The 18,533-nt window shown below is 41.4% G+C and overlaps 1 long non-coding RNA gene across 1 annotated transcript; it reads left to right on the plus strand.

Moving 5' to 3' along the window:
• Nucleotides 1–875: 875 nt before the first annotated feature.
• Nucleotides 876–15,245, plus strand: LOC112218054. Its single transcript, XR_002948552.1, has 4 exons — nt 876–1,119; nt 12,107–12,167; nt 13,328–13,515; nt 15,053–15,245. It is a non-coding gene; the product is annotated as an uncharacterized LOC112218054 (long non-coding RNA).
• The last annotated feature ends 3,288 nt before the right edge of the window (nt 15,246–18,533 follow it).

The following is an 18,533-nucleotide window of genomic DNA, read 5'->3' on the forward strand; positions in this document are numbered from 1 at the left end:
TACCACCATTATTTTTGAAAGTTTACACACATACTGGTATGTTGAAAGCTACTGTGTAGGCTATATTTAAAGAAATACACTTAATAAAATACAAATATACGTAATTACAATTACTCAACAGTTTGCAAAACATAAATGGTCTCGTGACGACCAACAGGTTTATTAAAGAGTGCTTGTGACTCCTTACTCCACCCACCCCATTCTCTGCAATGCAATACACTGTACATGAGTAACTTATTGGCTTATAGAGAAAAAATTATTATTTTTGCCAAAGTATGGGTTAAATACCCAGCAGCACTTTCTACTCCACCCATTGGTCCCAATGCAATACACGATTGGGGCCTATACATTTTCTTCTTCTTTTTACCTTTATTTTACTAGGCAAGTCAGTTAAAAACAAATTCTTATTTTCAATGACGGCCTAGGAACAGTGGGTTGACTGCCTGTTCAGGGGCAGAACGACAGATTTGTACCTTGTCAGCTTGGGGATTAAAACTTGCAACCGTTCGGTTACTAGTCCAATGCTCTAACCACTAGGCTACCCTGCTGCTGGGTATTTTAGCCACCATATATAGATTCTCCAGACCCTACTGTGTAATCACAACCCCACTTTTACTTCGGCATGTATAATAGTTTTTTTCTCTAAAGCCCAATGTTCTGAACATTGTATTTTTACCCCCAAAAAATTGAAGCATATTTGTGATTTTTTTTCCCATAAAGTCAGTCTTGCATTTGCTTGTAAGCACAATAAAAATGGATATTGATTTAAAATATAATACCGTTTGAGTTAGTTATCCACATAGCAATGTTTTTGAAAGGCGGCCGTTTATTTTGAAGGATTCGTCATCTTTGGTGCTGCTTGCAGAATACTAGTTCTCAGCTCTCTAAACGCATGCAAGTGGCGTCTTTCCAGACTCACGCAGAACAGCTGATTTTGATGAGCACATCAACCACTGGAGCGTTCTATTATTATTTTGAATGCGAGATAGTATTTGTGATGTAAATAATAATTGAGCCAAACTGCAACGATTAAAGGACGTTTGAAAGGGATAGTCTGGATGGAAAATAAGGCTCATGTTATTCCTCAAGAAAATGGACAAACGAAAGTCTGAATCCAAGGTAAACCTGGATACATAACATGTTGTTTGCAATGTAAATGTTACAGAATAGGTTTGCATGTTTGAGACCGTCTCTGGTCTCAACGGGTTTGCATTAACGGAATGTAGCCTAATGTTTTTTTCTTGTTCCATAAAGGATGTAAGCCTATTGCTGTTGTCATTGAGGGAAAGGGGATACCTAGTCAGCTGTACATCTGCATGCATTCAACTGAAATGATTCTTCTGCATTTAACCCACACAGTGCTTACGTTTTGTTTTTGCATCTTTCACCTTCAGTTTTGTACACCAGCTTCAAACAGCTGAAAATACAATATTTTGGGTTATGGAAAATATATTTCACAGCAGTTTAAATGGTACAGTGATTCTCTACAGTACACTTGCTTGTTTTGTCACAAAAACGGAAATTAGGCAAACTATTAGAATTGTATCAACCAGGAAATGTCGGAGGGATATCTACATAATGCATCTTTAAATAATGGTTGTTTATCATTTCAGCATTTGAATATCCGATATAGAGTGGAGCAAAAAAGTATTTAGTCAGCCACCAATTGTGCAAGTTCTCCCACTTAAAAAGATGAGAGGCCTGTAATTTTCATCATAGGTACACTTCAACTATGACAGACAAAATGAGGAAACAAAATCCAGAAAATCACTTTGTAAGATTTTTTATGAATTTATTTGCAAATTATGGTAGAAAATAAGTATTTGGTCACCTACAAACAAGCAAGATTTCTGGCTCTCACAGACCTGTAACTTCTTCTTTAAGAGGCTCCTCTGTCCTCTACTCATTACCTGTATTAATGGCACCTGTTTGAACTTGTTATCAGTATAAAAGACACCTGTCCACAACCAGTCACACTCCAAACTCCACTATGGCCAAGACCAAAGAGCTGTCAAAGGACACCAGAAACAAAATTGTAGACCTGCACCAGGCTGGGAAGACTGAATCTGCAATAGGTAAGCAGCTTGGTTTGAGGAAATCAACTGTGGGAGCAATTATTAGGAAATGGAAGACATACAAGACCACTGATAATCTCCCTCGTTCTGGGGCTCCACGCAAGATCTCACCCCGTGGGGTCTAAATAATCACAAGAACGGTGAGCAAAAATCCCATCACACGGGGGACCTAGTGATTGACCTGCAGAGAGCTGGGACCAAAGTAACAAAGCCTACCATCAGTAACACACTACGCCACCAGGGACTCAAATCCTGCAGTGCCAGACGTGTCCCCCTGCTTAAGCCAGTACATGTCCAGGCCCGTCTGAAGTTTGCTAGAGAGCATTTGGATGATCCAGAAGAAGATTGGGAGAATGTCATATGGTCAGATGAAACCAAAATATAACTTTTTGGTAAAAACTCACCTCGTCGTGTTTGGAGGACAAAGAATGCTGAGTTGCATCCAAAGAACACCATACCTACTGTGAAGCATGGGGGTGGAAGCATCATGCTTTGGGGCTGTTTTTTTGCAAAGGGACCAGGACGACTGCTCTGTGTAAAGGAAAGAATGAATTGGGCCATGTATCGTGAGATTTTGAGTGAAAACCTCCATCAGCAAGGGCATTGAAGATGAAACGTGGCTGGGTCTTTCAGCATGACAATGATCCCAAACACACCGCCCGGGCAACGAAGGAGTGGATTCGTAAGAAGCATTTCAAGGTCCTGGAGTGGCCTAGCCAGTCTCCAGAACTCAACCCCATAGAAAATCTTTGGAGGGAGTTGAAAGTCCGTGTTGCCCAGCAACAGCCCCAAACATCACTACTCTAGAGGAGATCTGCATGGAGGAATGGGACAAAATACCAGCAACAGTGTGTGAAGACTTACAGAAAACATTTCACCTCTGTCATTGCCAACAAAGGGTATATAACAAAGTATTGAGATAAACTTTTGTTATTGACCAAATACTTATTTTCCACCATAATTCTGTGGTAGCCATGCTGGTTATGTGTGCCTTGAATTCTAAATAAATCACTGACAGTGTCACCAGAAAAGCACCCCCACACCATCGCACTTCCTCCATTCTTTCCGGTTGGAAATACACATGTGGCGATCATCTGTCTACCCACACCGTGTCTCACAAAGACACGGCGGTTGGAACCAAAAATCTCCAATTTGGAACCCAGACCAAGGACATATTACCACCTAATGTCCAATGCTTGTGTTTCTTCTTCATATTGGTGTCCTTTAGTTGTGGTTTCTTTGCAGCAATTTGACCATGAAGGCTTGATTTCACACAGTCTCCTCTGAACAGTTGATGTTGAGATGTGTCTGTTACTTGACCTCTGTGAAGCATTTATTTGGGCTGCAATAATCTGAGGCTCGTAACCCTAATGAATTTTCTCTCTGCAGCAGAGGTAACTCTGGTTCTTCCATTCCTGTGGCAGTCCTCATGAGAGCCAGTTTCACCATAGCACTTGATGGTTTTTGCGCCTGCACTTGAAGAAACTTTAAAAGTTCTTGACATTTTCCGTATTGACTGACCTTCATGTCATAAAGTAATAATGGACTGTTGTTTCTCTTTGCTTATCTGAGCTGCATTAAGACAGAAATTGCACAAATTAACTTTTAACAAGACACACCTGTTTATTGAAGTAAATTCCAGGTGACTACCTTATGAAGCTGGTTGAGAGAATGCCAAGAGTGTGCAAAGCTGTCATCAAGGCAAAGGGTGGCTACTTTGAAGAATCTCAAATATAAAATATATTGTGATTTGTTTCACACTTTTTTTGTTACTACATGATTCCATATTTGTTATTTCATAGATTTGATATCTACAATGTAAAAACAGTAAAAAATAAGAGAAACACTTGTATGAGTAGGTGTTCTAAAACTTTTGACTGGTAGTGTATCTCCAACAACCATCAACCAACCATGCAGGAGAGTGGAGTAGCTTTAGTGAAGGAGGGCAGTGCAGCTGGATTAGTGTAAATGGAGCTGAAGAATGTTTATTTAATGAGTAGTGAGATAGGCCAGGGTTCCAGTGCTGAATCCTGAACACTCTAGGAGCAAAAATGGCTCAGATGCTAAGTGGTAGGCCACACAAGCTCACAGAATGAGACCGCTGAAGCGCATAAAAAATGTCTGCCCTCGGTTGCAACACTCACTTCGAGTTCCAAACTGCCCCTGGAAGCAACGTCAGCACAATAACATTTCGTTGGGAGCTTCATGAAATGGGTTTCCATGGCCGAGCAGCTGCACACAAGCCTAAGATCACCATGAGTAATATCGCCATTGGACTCTGGAGCAGTGGAAACCCATTCTCTGGAGTGATGGATCATGCTTCACCATCTGGCAGTCCGACGGAGGAATCAGGGTTTGGCGGATGCCAGAAGAACACCTGCCCCTATGCATAGTCCTAACTGTAAAGTTTTGTGGAGGAGGAGGAGGAATATTTGTCTGTTTTTCATGGTTCGGGCTAGGCCCCTTAGTTCCAGTGAAGGGAAATCTTAACGCTACAGCACACAATGTTGTATTACTGTACAAAAGGCTTTAACTTTAGTTGAACTTTTCACTTGATTGAGGAGAAAGGACAGACTCCCTGCAGTGTTTTAGTGATTCAGAAAGGGACAGATCTCACATGACTGTATTTGTGTTGATCTCTGAAAAGGCAAAAAAAAGCAATTGCAGTCAATTCGCCCGCAGACTCGAGAGAAGAGATGAGAACACCTTTTATAATTAAAATGGTCTCTCTGTAATTGCCTCTGGTATTTATCTTCGTAGGTTATTTTGTGTACGGAGTCTGTACTCAGCAATAAGTCAATGGAGTCTTGCTCTAGGCTAGTAAGGCTCCACCTGGGAAATTGTCCAGATGTCCTAGAGCCATAGAGAAGCTCCCTCTCTATTGTTTAGATTTGATAAGACTAGATTTTTATTGTCCTCTGGGGAGGAAATACATTTCCACATGCTCGTACATAGAGACCACCAACAAACCCATACACCCAGCATAATATTTACAATACCAAACCAAACTTCTCTACGCCCAAGACGGCAGATTAAACAGACCGAAGACTAAGACTACACCTAAACAGTAGAATATAGTCCATTAGCTGTTGTGTGTTTATAGCTGTGAGGATGAAGCTCCTGAACCGGGCCTTCTGGCAGTGAAAGGCTGAGATGGGAGTCTTTCAAAACAGTGGTGGAGTGTGGTATGTCTCATGGTATGGTGGGGTATAGCAAATGGGAACTTTGGGCACCTCTAATCTCCTGAATGTTTTGGCCTTCAGGTCCTGAAAAGGGGTGCGGTCAAATAGTGATTGAAATAGAATGGAATGACCCTAACAATACATTTTGTCCTTGCTTAGTCTTTGCAGTTATTGATATGAATATAATTCAGAAAGGAGCTACATACACTGTGTGTAGTGGTAATTCAGCTAGCCCTGACGTTTCAGCTGCTCCCTTTCTCAAGGGATACTGGTAGGATTGGTTAGAAAGCCCTGGCTAGCCTGGCAGCTTGTTAATTCTGCCAGGTCGGTGGAGGCTCCTCATAGGAGGAAGGGGAGGACCATCGTCCTCAGTGAATTGAATAACTTTAATGGTTCACCATTTTTATCTGGCATTTTTAGATATATTCAAGTCACCTAATAATTGATTAAAATGCACTTTTGTAATGAAGGTCCACAGTAGCCTCAACAGCACCCTTTAGGGTAGCACCATGGTGTAGCCAGAGGACAGCTAGCTTCTGTCCTCCTTTGTGTACATTGACTTCAATACAAAACCTAGGAGGCTCATGGTTCTCACCCCCTTCCATAGACTTACACAGTAAGTCATGACAACTTAGAGGTTGGAGGACATCCTATCAGAGTTCTTGCAGCATGAACTGACATGTTGTCCACCCAGTCAATGGATCAGAGAATGAATCTAGTACTGAAAGGATAAGCTACAGCTAGCTAGCACTGCAGTGCATAAAATGTGGTGAGTAGTTAACTCGAAGAGAAAGACCATAGTTTTTAACTAATTAATTTCTTCCAAAATTAAGGAGAAGCAAGAGAGAGGGCTGTATTTTGTAGTATATATTTTTTTCACTTACTTAGCTAGCACGAATTCAACTAGTGAGTTTAGCCTACTCAAACACCCTGCTCAAACCAAGAGGGATGCTACTGTATGTTAGCTAATTGGCTATGGCTATCCATCACTGGAACACTGGAGCTTTTTTTTTATTTATTTTTTTACATTTTACCCCATTTTTCTCCCCAATTTTGTGGTATCCAATTGTTTAGTAGCTACTCTAACCCTAACCCACTCTATCTTGTCTCATCGCTACAACTCGGCTTGGGAGAGACGAAGGTTGAAAGTCATGCAGTTCATAGAAGGAAATCAGTCAATAGAAAAAAATTCATTAGGTCTTCATCTATGGATTGCTCATGACTGGGCAGAGGCGCAGCCATCGGTGGGTCTGGCTCCCCAGTGGGTGGACCTGGCTCCCAAGTGGGTGAGCCTAGGCCCTCCACGACCTACCGATGGCTGTGCCCTTGCCCAATCAAAATTTGTTTTCCCCCACAAAAGGGCATTATTACAGACAGAAATACTCCTGAGCACCCCCCTTCCCCCTTCTCAGATGATCCCACATGTGAAGAAGCCGGATTTCTGGGGTTTACTGCCAGGGCCCATGACTGACATTACTACTCTAGCAGGTCCAGGCTCTGGTGTAGGCTGGGGGTGACTGCAGTCACAGGTCATCTGCGAAGAGAATGCATTTATCCTCTGATTTGTGGAGATTTACACCCGGGACTGGGAATTTTTCTAGAATAGTGGCCAATTGTATTTTTTTTATTTAATTGTATCTTTATTTAACTAGGCAAGTCAGTTAAGAACAAATTCTTATTTTCAATGACTGCCTAGGAACAGTGGGTTTAACTGCCTTGTTCAGGGGCAGAACGACAGTATTGAAGAGCGTGGGACTGAGATTACAACGCTGGCAAAGGCCCCACCCTTGGTTTTTTATTTTTTATTTAACCTTTATTTATCTAGGCAAGTCAGTTAAGAACAAATTCGTATTTAATCTTGAACATTGGCCTAGCCTAATTCTGCCCTTACACAACTCTGCATGCAGGGTTTCAATGAGGTGTTTGTCCCATGGGGTGCAATCTAGTTTTTCTCATGTGGACCCCACAACTTGCTGCCATAATGTTATGGTTAAATAATTATATATTTTTCTTGACAATTTTGATGCTGGATGTATTGCCAGTATACATTGATTTAATTATGTGATATGTTTTGCGCTCCCGAGTGGTGTAGTGGTCTAAGACACTACATCTCAGTGCAAGAGGCATCACTACAGTACCTGGTTTGAATCCAGGCTGCTTCACATTCAGCCATGATTGAGAGTCCCATAGGACGGTGCACAATTGGCCCAGCATCGTCCTGGGTAGCCCTTCATTGTAAATAAGAATTTGTTCTTAACTGACTTGCCTAGTTTAAATAAAGGTTAAATGTAAAAAATGTTTTACCCCCTACAGCTCTTTGAATAACTTTGTAAAACAGTCCTATATGCCAAAGTCAATAAAGCAAGCATACAATTATGTCTTATTTTGGTGGACATGTTTATCTATCAGGATTTAAATATGATCGGTCGTGCGATGTTTTTGGTACAAATCAATTTGACTTTTACTGAAGACATTGTGCTTATTAAGGAAGTTCAGAACTAATTACATTTATAATAATACAAAAAGGTTACTGTATACACAAATGCCTCTAATTGTAACATGCTGACTAAACCGGGCACATACATGTTGCTTTTGTCCACCCACACCAGATCTGATCAGGACACGCAGGTTGAAATATCAAAACTAACTCTGAACCAAACCGAGTTAGTTTCTAGTAATCTCTCCTCCGTCAGGCTTCTTCTTTGGACTTTATATGGCGGTTCATCTTTCAATCACCTACGTGGGTATATGCTCCTGAAAACCAATGAGGAGATGGGGGAGGTGGGACTTGCAATGCGTCACAAATATAACCAAGTTATATTTTAGCGCCTTGTTACGCAGATGAGCAGTATGGATGCAATGATTGAATATATATGTGTACATTGATTTTGCGACGCGGGCTGTGTGGTCAGCATGTTAGGGTCAAATTTTCCTCCATTCTTAAAGATTTGGGTTATGAGTCCTTGGTTCCAGATGTCAGGGAAAAAAACTACACTCAGGGTCAAATTAAATAGGTATAGCCAATAGAAATGTTGCGCAAGTGAATTTGAGCATCTCATTTAGGATGCCATCACTTTGCATGCTTTTTTTTTTAAATTGGAGGGCCTGAAGTTTCTTATAGAGCTCTTGCTCAGATTTTGATTGTCCTCTTATCGCTTTTTCCAATCCATTCAACCTCTCATGAATTTGCCATTGTCCTGCGTTTGCATCAATTTAAACAGTGTGGTGGAGTTTTTAAAACGAGTTGTACATATGTCACCACTAACTAAGATGTTTGGTGCAGTATTTCTAAATGGAAAAGAATTGCATGAAAATGAGTCTTCTCTCCTTGAATGACAACGAAGACTACTGAAGAATCCCTGCTGTTGACCAATCACAGACGACTAGCCGTAGACTTCGGCTACCTACTTCGGCTTGTCTCAGGAAGAATGTTTGTGTGGAACAAAAACAAAAATGTTATCTTAATATATGCACAAACTGTTCTGAACTGTTTCGGCTGGGAAGCATGCGGACGCCTTTACACCATGTCTCCTGCAGAATGATGACATCAACATCTTTCAGATTATTTTTTCATTTAGGTTGATGAGTTCAGGCCCTGAATCTTCCACTTGTTAAATGATAGCAATTTCATGTTACAAAAATACAGTAACTACTAAATTCTTGAGCGAGATAAACAATGGATAACAGCAAACATTTGTTCTCTTTTATTTATTTTTATTAATTGAACAAGTAAACATTGTGTGCAGTTTAGTGCAAATGTACTGGATGAGCTGTTTAATCTCACTTAATCCTACGGAGTTCTCCTGTCCTCTGTGATTGTTGAGTGGTGCGCAACGTGCACATTCTGGAGTAGGGCACACCCGCTTGTGATGTCAGCAATGACTTTCTGGATGGTACGGAGATGAAAGTCTTTCCTGGGCAGCAGAGGGAAGATGGTGATGCAGGAGTTTGGGAACGACTCTGCTGACCAGGCTGCCCTACTCTCTCTCCTGCTCCTCTCAGCAGGTTGGTGTGTGTGTGTGAATAATAATATGTGCCAGGGCCGGTCCAGAGAGCTCTCTCTGGAGTAGGTGTCCCCATCTGAGCCTTGTTGACTGGGGGGAGGGTGTTTGGGGTGGTGAGGGACTGCAGCTTCTCTAGGGATCTACAGTCTTCTCTGTGCTGCAGGATCCTCTTGATGACAGACTGTTTCTTTGCCATCTCCTCCTTTATCTGTGCTAGCTCCACAGTACCTCAAGCACTGTGGTCAGGCTCGCTCTCCGCTCCTGGAGTTCTTCAGCTGGGTCCTGCACTGGTTCTGTAGAAGCTCTGTGTCTGGGCTGGAAATGGTGTAGCTGGGGGGGCTGCTCCTTTACCTCAGTAAACCATATCTCTAGCAGAGCGAGTTTGTCTCTCAGCTGGCTGATGATGGTGTGGTCTCGGCTCTGGTGGTCGTAGGGAGGCGGGGGAGGATAGACGTGGATCTGGGCCTGGGCCTGGAGTGGCTGAGGTGAGGGTAGAGGTTGGGGTGCTGTCCTTGTCCTCTTTTGTTTCCGCTATTGTCTCCCCAGGGTGGAGAAGTCCTGCACAAAAGAGTTGAGTGCAGCCTCACTGCCCTGGACCATGACAGTGCTGTTCTGGAACCTGTTTTCCTGGTCCTTTTCACGGTCCTCGAATGTGCATTTGCCTTCCCTTGCAGATTACTTTCTTTGTTGTATAGCTGAAATGCCTGGTTACACCTGTATGTCAGGCTGTAGTGTGTTCTGTGTAAAATCTGTGTAAAATTACAGGTTTGTAACAGTCCTGTTGTTAGCAGTCGGCAAACAAAGTTTCTGCGTTCTCACACCGTTATGTGTTGCTATTTCGTTCTCACTGTTCTGTGTTCCCATTCGTGCTGTTGGTGAATCCGTTTCCTTTGCAAAGTGAATAATGACTTTACTGGATAACATGAGTCCCATAATAATGTATTCCAATATGCCTACGCAGGGCAGCCTTCATCTGTACACACACACAGCATTCATTAATTTGACTACGGAGACGTTGATAAATTGATTTAAAAATGAGAGCTGAATATAATGTGTGTTGGCCTCTCAGTGCTCCTGTTCTATTACTGCAGGTGACAGCCTGGTAGTCTACATTCATAATGGGCCTGCTGCCTCCAAATGTACGATTCCCTCCATCCCACCCGTTCATCGCTTATCTGTGTATTAATGTGATAACACATCAGGGTGATTTCTTAATTTCACAATCCAGACCTCAAATACGAAGCACATCAACTCAGCAACCACAGAGGTTTTCAATTTCAACACTGAGTCAAACAGATTGAGAGAGAAATATGCGCCTGTTGTAGCGCCACCGTGTGGTCAAGCTGAATGTGCATGCATATGTTGAGTCTTGACAGAGTTTGGAAGATGTGAACCATATTTGTGTACAATACAAATATCTGTGTCTGATTTATATGCCAGACCACACCCACGTTAATATTTATTGGTCAGTTGATATTGAAGATGACATTTTAAAATGGTTAAGGTTAGGTAAGGGATTTGGTTATGTATAAGGTAAGGGTTATGGTTTAGGGTAGTTACATCCGGCTCAGGATGTAAGGACTGGCCATCTATTATATTAAAATTAGTTTTAACCGTGTTTTGAGGCTATACAGTGTTTGTTTTCAGTTAAACAGGCCTATGTTTTGTTCTGAAGGGGAAGAACAGTTCAACTAAGCTCAACAAGTATTAATAACTTTTTTTTTCTTAAATAATCAATGGGTGAAAGGCTACACACCCTTGAACAGTTTTCACATTTGAGACCCTCCTTTACTGTCCAGCCACACCAGTTTAGGCTCAGGGTGCCAGCCTTCAGATTTACATTTTGAGTATTTGGTGGAAGGTGGAGACAATCCATCAGAGAGGCTGAGGGTGATGAGACAAAAAATAAGACATGTCTTGCAGAGCACATCACTTGATATGGGGTTCAAGTGAGGAATGGGTTCAGCTGGAAACAAACACTGATCATTCAACCTATAGAATGTTGTTTTACATTATACTACAGAATATTTAACATTATACATTTTATTTTATAGATTTGCTTTTCAATTAAAGTAGTCTATACATCCTTGAAGTTTTCACATTTGAGATCGACTCGGACTCAAATGTGAGTCAATGCCGAGTCCCCTGAGTCTCAAATGGAGTATGCCCAAACCCACCGCATTGACTCTCTAGCCTGCCTCAGTGGCCAGATTGACTCCCTCTGAATTCTGTGTTTTTAAAATGGATTATTCCGTTCTCTGATTTTATTTAGGCTGCTAGCCTGCCTCAGTAGCCATGTTGTTATGGTTACTACCAGTAAACAAGTTGGAACTAGCTAGTAAGCTAACTGACAAATTTCAATTTAGCTAGTTTTATACGGCTAGAATTTACAACTTTTATACGGTCATAGGAAGGTTCAGGTCCATTCTAGTATTCTAATTCCCTGTTTATACAACAGTAGGCCTAATCCTAGATACCTACGTTCCAGCGTTGTGTATTTCACTATTATTTTTTTTATAGTACACTACTTTTGACCAGAGCCCAAACGGCACCATTTTCCATACGTAGTCCACTACTTTTGACCAGAGTCTTTCGACCAGACCAGAGTGATATAAGGAACTATGGGCCCTGGTCAAAAGTAGTGCACTAAATAGGGAATAGGGTGCCATTTGGAACACCACCACTGAGATCCCCATGTACTGTAGCTATTTGACTCCATTCGCCATACAGCCTAGCCTGTATGGGTCATCAACAGTTCATGAGTGCAGATGCTTGAAGCCATAAAGCAGGGTGATGAGAGACTTAATCCATATTCTGTGTTTGTCTCTATGTATATCTCTCGCAGATGGAATGCATGGTGGCAGCAGAGAGAATACAGAGATACAGGAGGCTGCAGTTTGAGTGAGGTGAGTGGACAGGCAACATCCTAGATTTCTTCCTGCCTTTCTAGGGAATTTTTCCTAGCCACCATGCTTCTACATCTGCATTGTTTGCTCTCTGGGGTTTTAGGCTGGCTTTCTGTATAAACACTTTGTGACATCTGCTGATGTAAAAAGGGCTTTATAAATACTTTTGATTGACACGCTGTGGGAGTGGTGAGATAGATGAGAGGAGTCACTGGTTATTCATCAATGTGACTCCCTCCTTCCTTCACTGTAGACCTATCTTAACCTCTGAAACATTATAGAAGACACTGAGAGTGGACACTGGACAGGTCACAGCCGTGATTGCTGACCCAGTGACCCTTGAACCTTAACCTTTACCATACAAAGGCTGTAGAGAGAATGGAGACACTTGACTGTTTATTCAGCTTTCTCCTTCCACTTTTTAGGCCTGCCTTAACCTCCCTTAAAAGGTATAAGGCTCTCAGAGAGAAGAAGAGACAGTGATAGGCTGGCAGCGTTTTCTCTCCATCTTAACTAATCAAATTCAGTTTGACCGGGTTTGTGTTGGATTTAATTGGCAACATCCTCAGAAAGACAATCCCAAGACATCTGGCTCATGAATAATGGTGGATGAGCACTTTCTTTTCAGTGGAGCCACACACACACCCACAGCAGTTGTTATGCATCCTGTACTGGATGAGTGAGGCTTTTATTTTGACTCCTGTCCCCAGAAGAGTTCCAAGAAATTAGCATAATCGTGATAAAAGAGATCAAACCAGGACAAAGAATCATACTGCCTCTCAGAATAGCATTTATTAAGATGCCAAAGATTGTGAATTGAAAAAGTATTTAAAAGCTGTGCTAGTAGTCTTGTTCTACTTCTATTGGGTGTTCCGTTCCCATGTTCCCCCATTGAGGTATGAGGTCCCAGCCATAGAAATAGAATGACTAGTATGTTCTGTGATGAGTGGACCGGCGGCCATGTTGAGTGTACCAGTAATTCTATTTCTATGATGCCAGGCAACTCTGTCCCTGTGTGATGGGAGAACAAGTAAGGAAAATGGCCTGAAGGTAGAGGGATTACCTGAACTTATCCAATAAGAAATCCTCATTTAAGTTTTCCATTGCAAAACGTTTTGCTATGTAATGAATACAGTCCGGTCCCTGTGTGTGTTCCACAGAGGTGCTGTTGGACCCATGCCGGACCTGGTGCCCGTCCTCGTCGTGCCAGGCAATGGGCCAGCTGAAGGAGTTGCCACAGCTGGTCCAGTGCTCTGTGTGCAGGCTGGAGTTCTGCTCGGGCCTGCCGGAACAGCTGGCATAAAGAACATGCCTGCCAGGACAACACCTTCCGACCCGGGGAGACCAGGTAGGATATTACTGCAACACACCTGTACACTATACATACCTATACACTAACACTGTACACTGATAGTGATGTATGTATATATCTTTGACATCAAAGAGGAAAAAGCAAGAAGATGATTCAGTGTCATAAACACTGGACACCAGCCCTGTCTCACTGTACATTTTATGTTTTATGTTTGGGGAACTACTTCCCCCTTGTGGATAGTCAGGCAAATGAGAGTGAACAAATGTTGTGTTGGTGCACCATTGTACTGTACATCACTTCTCTCGGATATCTCTGTGATGTTTGGGTTAAAAACAAGCACATTATGAATCCCATCTTACAACTAGTGATCTAAAAAGGTCTTCGATAAATGTACTTGCTCATTGGGGTTGAAGAGGGTATATTGGGGTTGAAGAGGGTATATTGGGGTTGAAGAGGGTATATTGGGGTTGAAGAGGGTATATTGGGGTTGAAGAGGGTATATTGGGGTTGAAGAGGGTATATTGGGGTTGAAGAGGGTATATTGGGGTTGAAGAGGGTATATAGTAAAAGCACACTTCCACATCTCTCTCCAGGTGGTGGGGATATTTGCTGGCTTCGTGCTGCTCTTGCTGTTGGTGTCTCTCTTCCTCCTTCTAGCCTCATCCTTCATTCTGTGTGTAAATGCAGTAAAGGGGATGACGACCCTCTGTCAACCTAACCAACCCCACCCTGGGCACAGTCATGTCATCTTACCTGACAGACAGGGGCACCAGGCCTGTTGGTGAACTTGGTGGTTGGTTAGTCATCCATGCCGTATGGGGTTTTTGTCCCTCCCACCTGCCCAGAGGACTCTTAGGGATCGGTGGATTGGTCGCTGGGGCAGAGCAGTGCAGGTGGATGAGGAATACAGCCAGCATGTTTGGTTGAGAGGGCACTCACTCTGTGGTTCTGTTGTGATGTTCCATGTGTTACGAAGGGCTGGGCCTGCAGAGGAGAGAACCGAACATAGCACCAGTCAATGTTGGTTGTTACTTCAGAGGGCTTGGAAGATATTCTCAATATGGGATCATGTATGTGTGTCGGGTTCAAGGTTATGTTTTTTTTGTTGTCTTGTAGCTATCTTGGCTCTTGTTTTGGGGGCCTGCAAATAGAAGTTTGGTATATTTGGAGGGAACAGCCTTGGCTATCAGCCACAGTATGCGGAAATGTCTCCTCCAAATTCATAAGGATGTGTTTGGGGGTTATTTATTTACCAACCCCTTCTGCCTTCCCTCACTCTTCAGTTTTCTATACAGACCTGGTTTTCATATACTTGAAAAATCAATACAAAAATACTTTGAGCATTTGCTTGAGTCTGCCTGGTTTTCAGTTTTGGGAATTTTCTATTGATTTATTAAGCCAGGTAAGCTCAAACAGGCACAGATAAAGTATTTTCAATAGATTTGAAGTACTTCTATTTCTATAACAACATTAACAATGATTGTAGATGTTCAGTTTGTATAATTTAAGCTTAACCTCTGAGGAATCACATCATCCATAGACTATATTATGAGCATTTTGTTTTGTATTATAGACTCGCTGGGAAGTAATTGTGCACCCGATGTCACAGGAAGACCAAAACGATCATCAAGGACATTACCCACCTGAGCCACTGCCCGCTATAATCTAGAAGGCAAGGTCAAAGCTGGAACCGTGTGACTGAAAAACAGCTTCTATCTCAAGGCCATCAGTGTTAAACAGCCATCACTAGCACATTAGAGGCTGCTGTCTATAGGCATAGACTAGAAATCACTGGCCACTTTAAGGAATGGAACACTAGTCACTTTAATAAGGTTTACATATCTGGCATTACTCATCTCATATGTATATGCTGTATTATATACTATTATACAGTATCTTAGTCACTTAATAATGTTTACATATCTTGCATTACTCATCCTCATCTCATATGTATATACTGTATTCTATAATATTATACGTTATCTCATTCACTTAAATGTTTACATATCTTGATTTGATCAATTCCTTACATCTCATATGTATATACTGTATTCTATACTAGTCTACTGTATCTTAGTCTGTTTCGCTCTTCAATCGCTCGTCCATATGTATATAGTCTTAATTCATTCCTACTTTTTGTGATTTGTGTGTATTGGGTATATGTTGTGTAATTTGTTAGATATTACTGCACTGTCGGAGCTAGAAGCACAAGCATTTCGCTACACCTGCATTTCGCTACACCCGCATAACATCTGCTAATCACGTGTTTGTGACCAATAAAATTTGATTTGATATTAAGATGTGAATGTTGTTCAGCATAACCTACAGGTTGAACGTCTACAGTATGGTTGAGGATGTTGTATATTATACTCTAAGTCAACCTTGCCAACACTTAGAATTGACTCGTTCTCCAGAAGAAGACTATTTGTAAACCTTTAGCATTGAATCATTTGCTTAAATCCAGGGGGGGGGGGTGGGTGCAACATTGATCTCTCAGTATTTCTATCAAACACAGTAGAACAAACAGCGCATACAGGCAGCCGAGATGTAGCAAGCAGGGTTGGGGTCAATTTCATTTCAATCAATTTAGGAAGTTAACATTCCCAATTTCAACTTCGCTCAATGCTTCTCTATGGGAAACATTTGAAATTGGAATTTCAATTTACTTCCGGGATTGACTGAATTGAAAACGAATTGACCCCAACCCTGGTAGCAAGCTTTAATGTCCACCAAATAACCCCTTCAGTAGCAGTTCAACCTCTGTCCATTATTCTAGCAGTGAAACCCTTTACCCCTTAAATGAATGAGTTCAACTTACCTTATATTAGACAATGTGCTTGTTGATGTAGCCAAAGTCTCATAAAATTCCTTCACAGTCTACTTTGATATGAGTGTGATTGATTCACACTCCCTTTGTTTTTACCAAAATGCTCTCATTTATTATTGTACATTCCAAATATGTTCTGTCATTTAACCTACAATTTGTCACATACGTACTAGCATTGTTCTGTTACCCCCTTGACACCAGTTATGTTTAGAAAGACTTCATTGCTTATCAGAACAGTAGCTTTACTTTCAATAATTCTGTGACATGACAATGTACATTTTGGGTTTTAAAAGTTTAAAGATATTCTATCACACTGTTTTGTGTATACGGAGGTAACAAGATTAATATGGAGGTATTACCATGACATGATTTGTTTCATTTTGAAATGTACTGCTCTTTTCAGGTAATTTAATGGTATTCCTACACAAAACCTGGTCAATTGCATCAGACTCCAAATATGGGCCCAACATATCCTGGTCCAAAATTAAAGCAGCAATTGGGTCAATGCAACTTAGCAGACTTATCTGAGCAGTGAGGAGGTGTGTGTTGGGGGAGAATAGGCAAATTGGCGTATTCCCAATTGCGAGACAAATGCAACCAAAATGATCCCTTAATTAAGATGTCTAACCATCTGTAGTGTGTTCACTGACATTTTCAGTTCTTCATTTTTTTGTATTTAGGGGGTTTTGTGTAAAAAATATTGCATTTCACTCTGAAATAATTACATTTAAACTGCATGAAGAACAACTTACTTGTAGCATTTGTGTACATGACCCCCATCAGGGTCTGACAACTTGGATGGGTTACTGAGGATAATAGTGGACGATATTGCCACTCCAATTTGCCATATTTTCAATTTAAGCCTAGATTTAAGCTGCAGTTAATTTCAGGATAGGTGGCAAGGAATAGGTTAGTCCTAAATATTTCAAAAACTCAAAGCATTATATTTGGGACAAATCATTCCCTAAACCTCAACTAAATATTGTAATGAATAAAGTGGAAAATGAGAGAGTTGAGGTGACTACTGCTTGGAGTAACCCTGGACTGTAAAACTGTCATTGTCAAAACATATTGATACAACAGTAGCTAAGATGGGGAGAAGTCTGTCTATAATAAAGCGATGCTCTGCCTTCTTAACAACACTATCAACAAGGCAGGTCCTACAGGCACTAGTTTTGTTGTACCTGGACTACTGTTCAGTTGTGTGGTCAGTTGCCACAAAGAGGGACGTAGGAAAATTGCAATTGGCTCAGAACAGGGCAGCACGGCTTGGAGCTAACTTTAATAATATGCATGTCAATCTCTCCTGGCTCAAGTGGAGGAGATATTGACATCACTACTTGTATTTGTGAGAGATGTTGAATGTTGAATGCACCGAGCTGTCTGTTTGAACTACTGGCACACAGTTCGCACACCCATCCATACTCCACAAAACATGCCACCAGAGATCTCTTCACAGTCCCCAAATCCTGAAGAGACTATGGGAGGTTCACAGTAATACAAAGAGCCATGACTACATGGAACTCTATTCCACATCAAGTAACTCATGCAAGCAGTAAAATTTGATTTAAAAATAGACCTTATGGAACAGCAGGGACTGTAAAGCAACCCAAACACAGGCCCAGGCCCAGACACATGCATACACACACGATAACATACGCACTATACACACAAGTACACATGGATTTTGTGTTATAGATATGCGGTAGTAGAGTAGGGGCCTGAGGGCACACTTAATTTGTTGTGAATGTATTGTAATGTATTTAAAATTGCATAACTACCTTAATTTTGCTTACATTATGTACATTTGTTTGCAATGCCACTTTTATATTGTGAATAAAAAAATAAAATGTAGCTTGTTCTGGTAGCATTGATTCTAGGTTGTGCATAAAATAGATAGTGAATAAAATAAAAACTGTGGATGTGTCTTCGATTTCAAGCTAATTTGTAGTTTATAAAGTCTAACTTAGGATGGGATTGATTAAGTTAGTTCCAAATGTACTCCCAAATGGCACCCCATAGGGCTCTGGTCAAAGGTAGTGCATGTGTCACACACCCTGGCCAAGTGGGGCTGTGACTAAACTCAGTTCAGTATCATAGATCTGACTACACCACCCTAGGTTTACACCAAGAGGAAAGGGTGTTCTGAATAACAGATCTACCATAGGCAACACAGGTTCTTTGAGAATGGGCAACCTACAGCGGTATTTGCAAACAGAACAGGAAC

The sequence above is a fragment of the Oncorhynchus tshawytscha genome, unplaced genomic scaffold, assembly GCF_018296145.1.
Source record: "Oncorhynchus tshawytscha isolate Ot180627B unplaced genomic scaffold, Otsh_v2.0 Un_contig_766_pilon_pilon, whole genome shotgun sequence".
Taxonomy (NCBI): domain Eukaryota; kingdom Metazoa; phylum Chordata; class Actinopteri; order Salmoniformes; family Salmonidae; genus Oncorhynchus; species Oncorhynchus tshawytscha.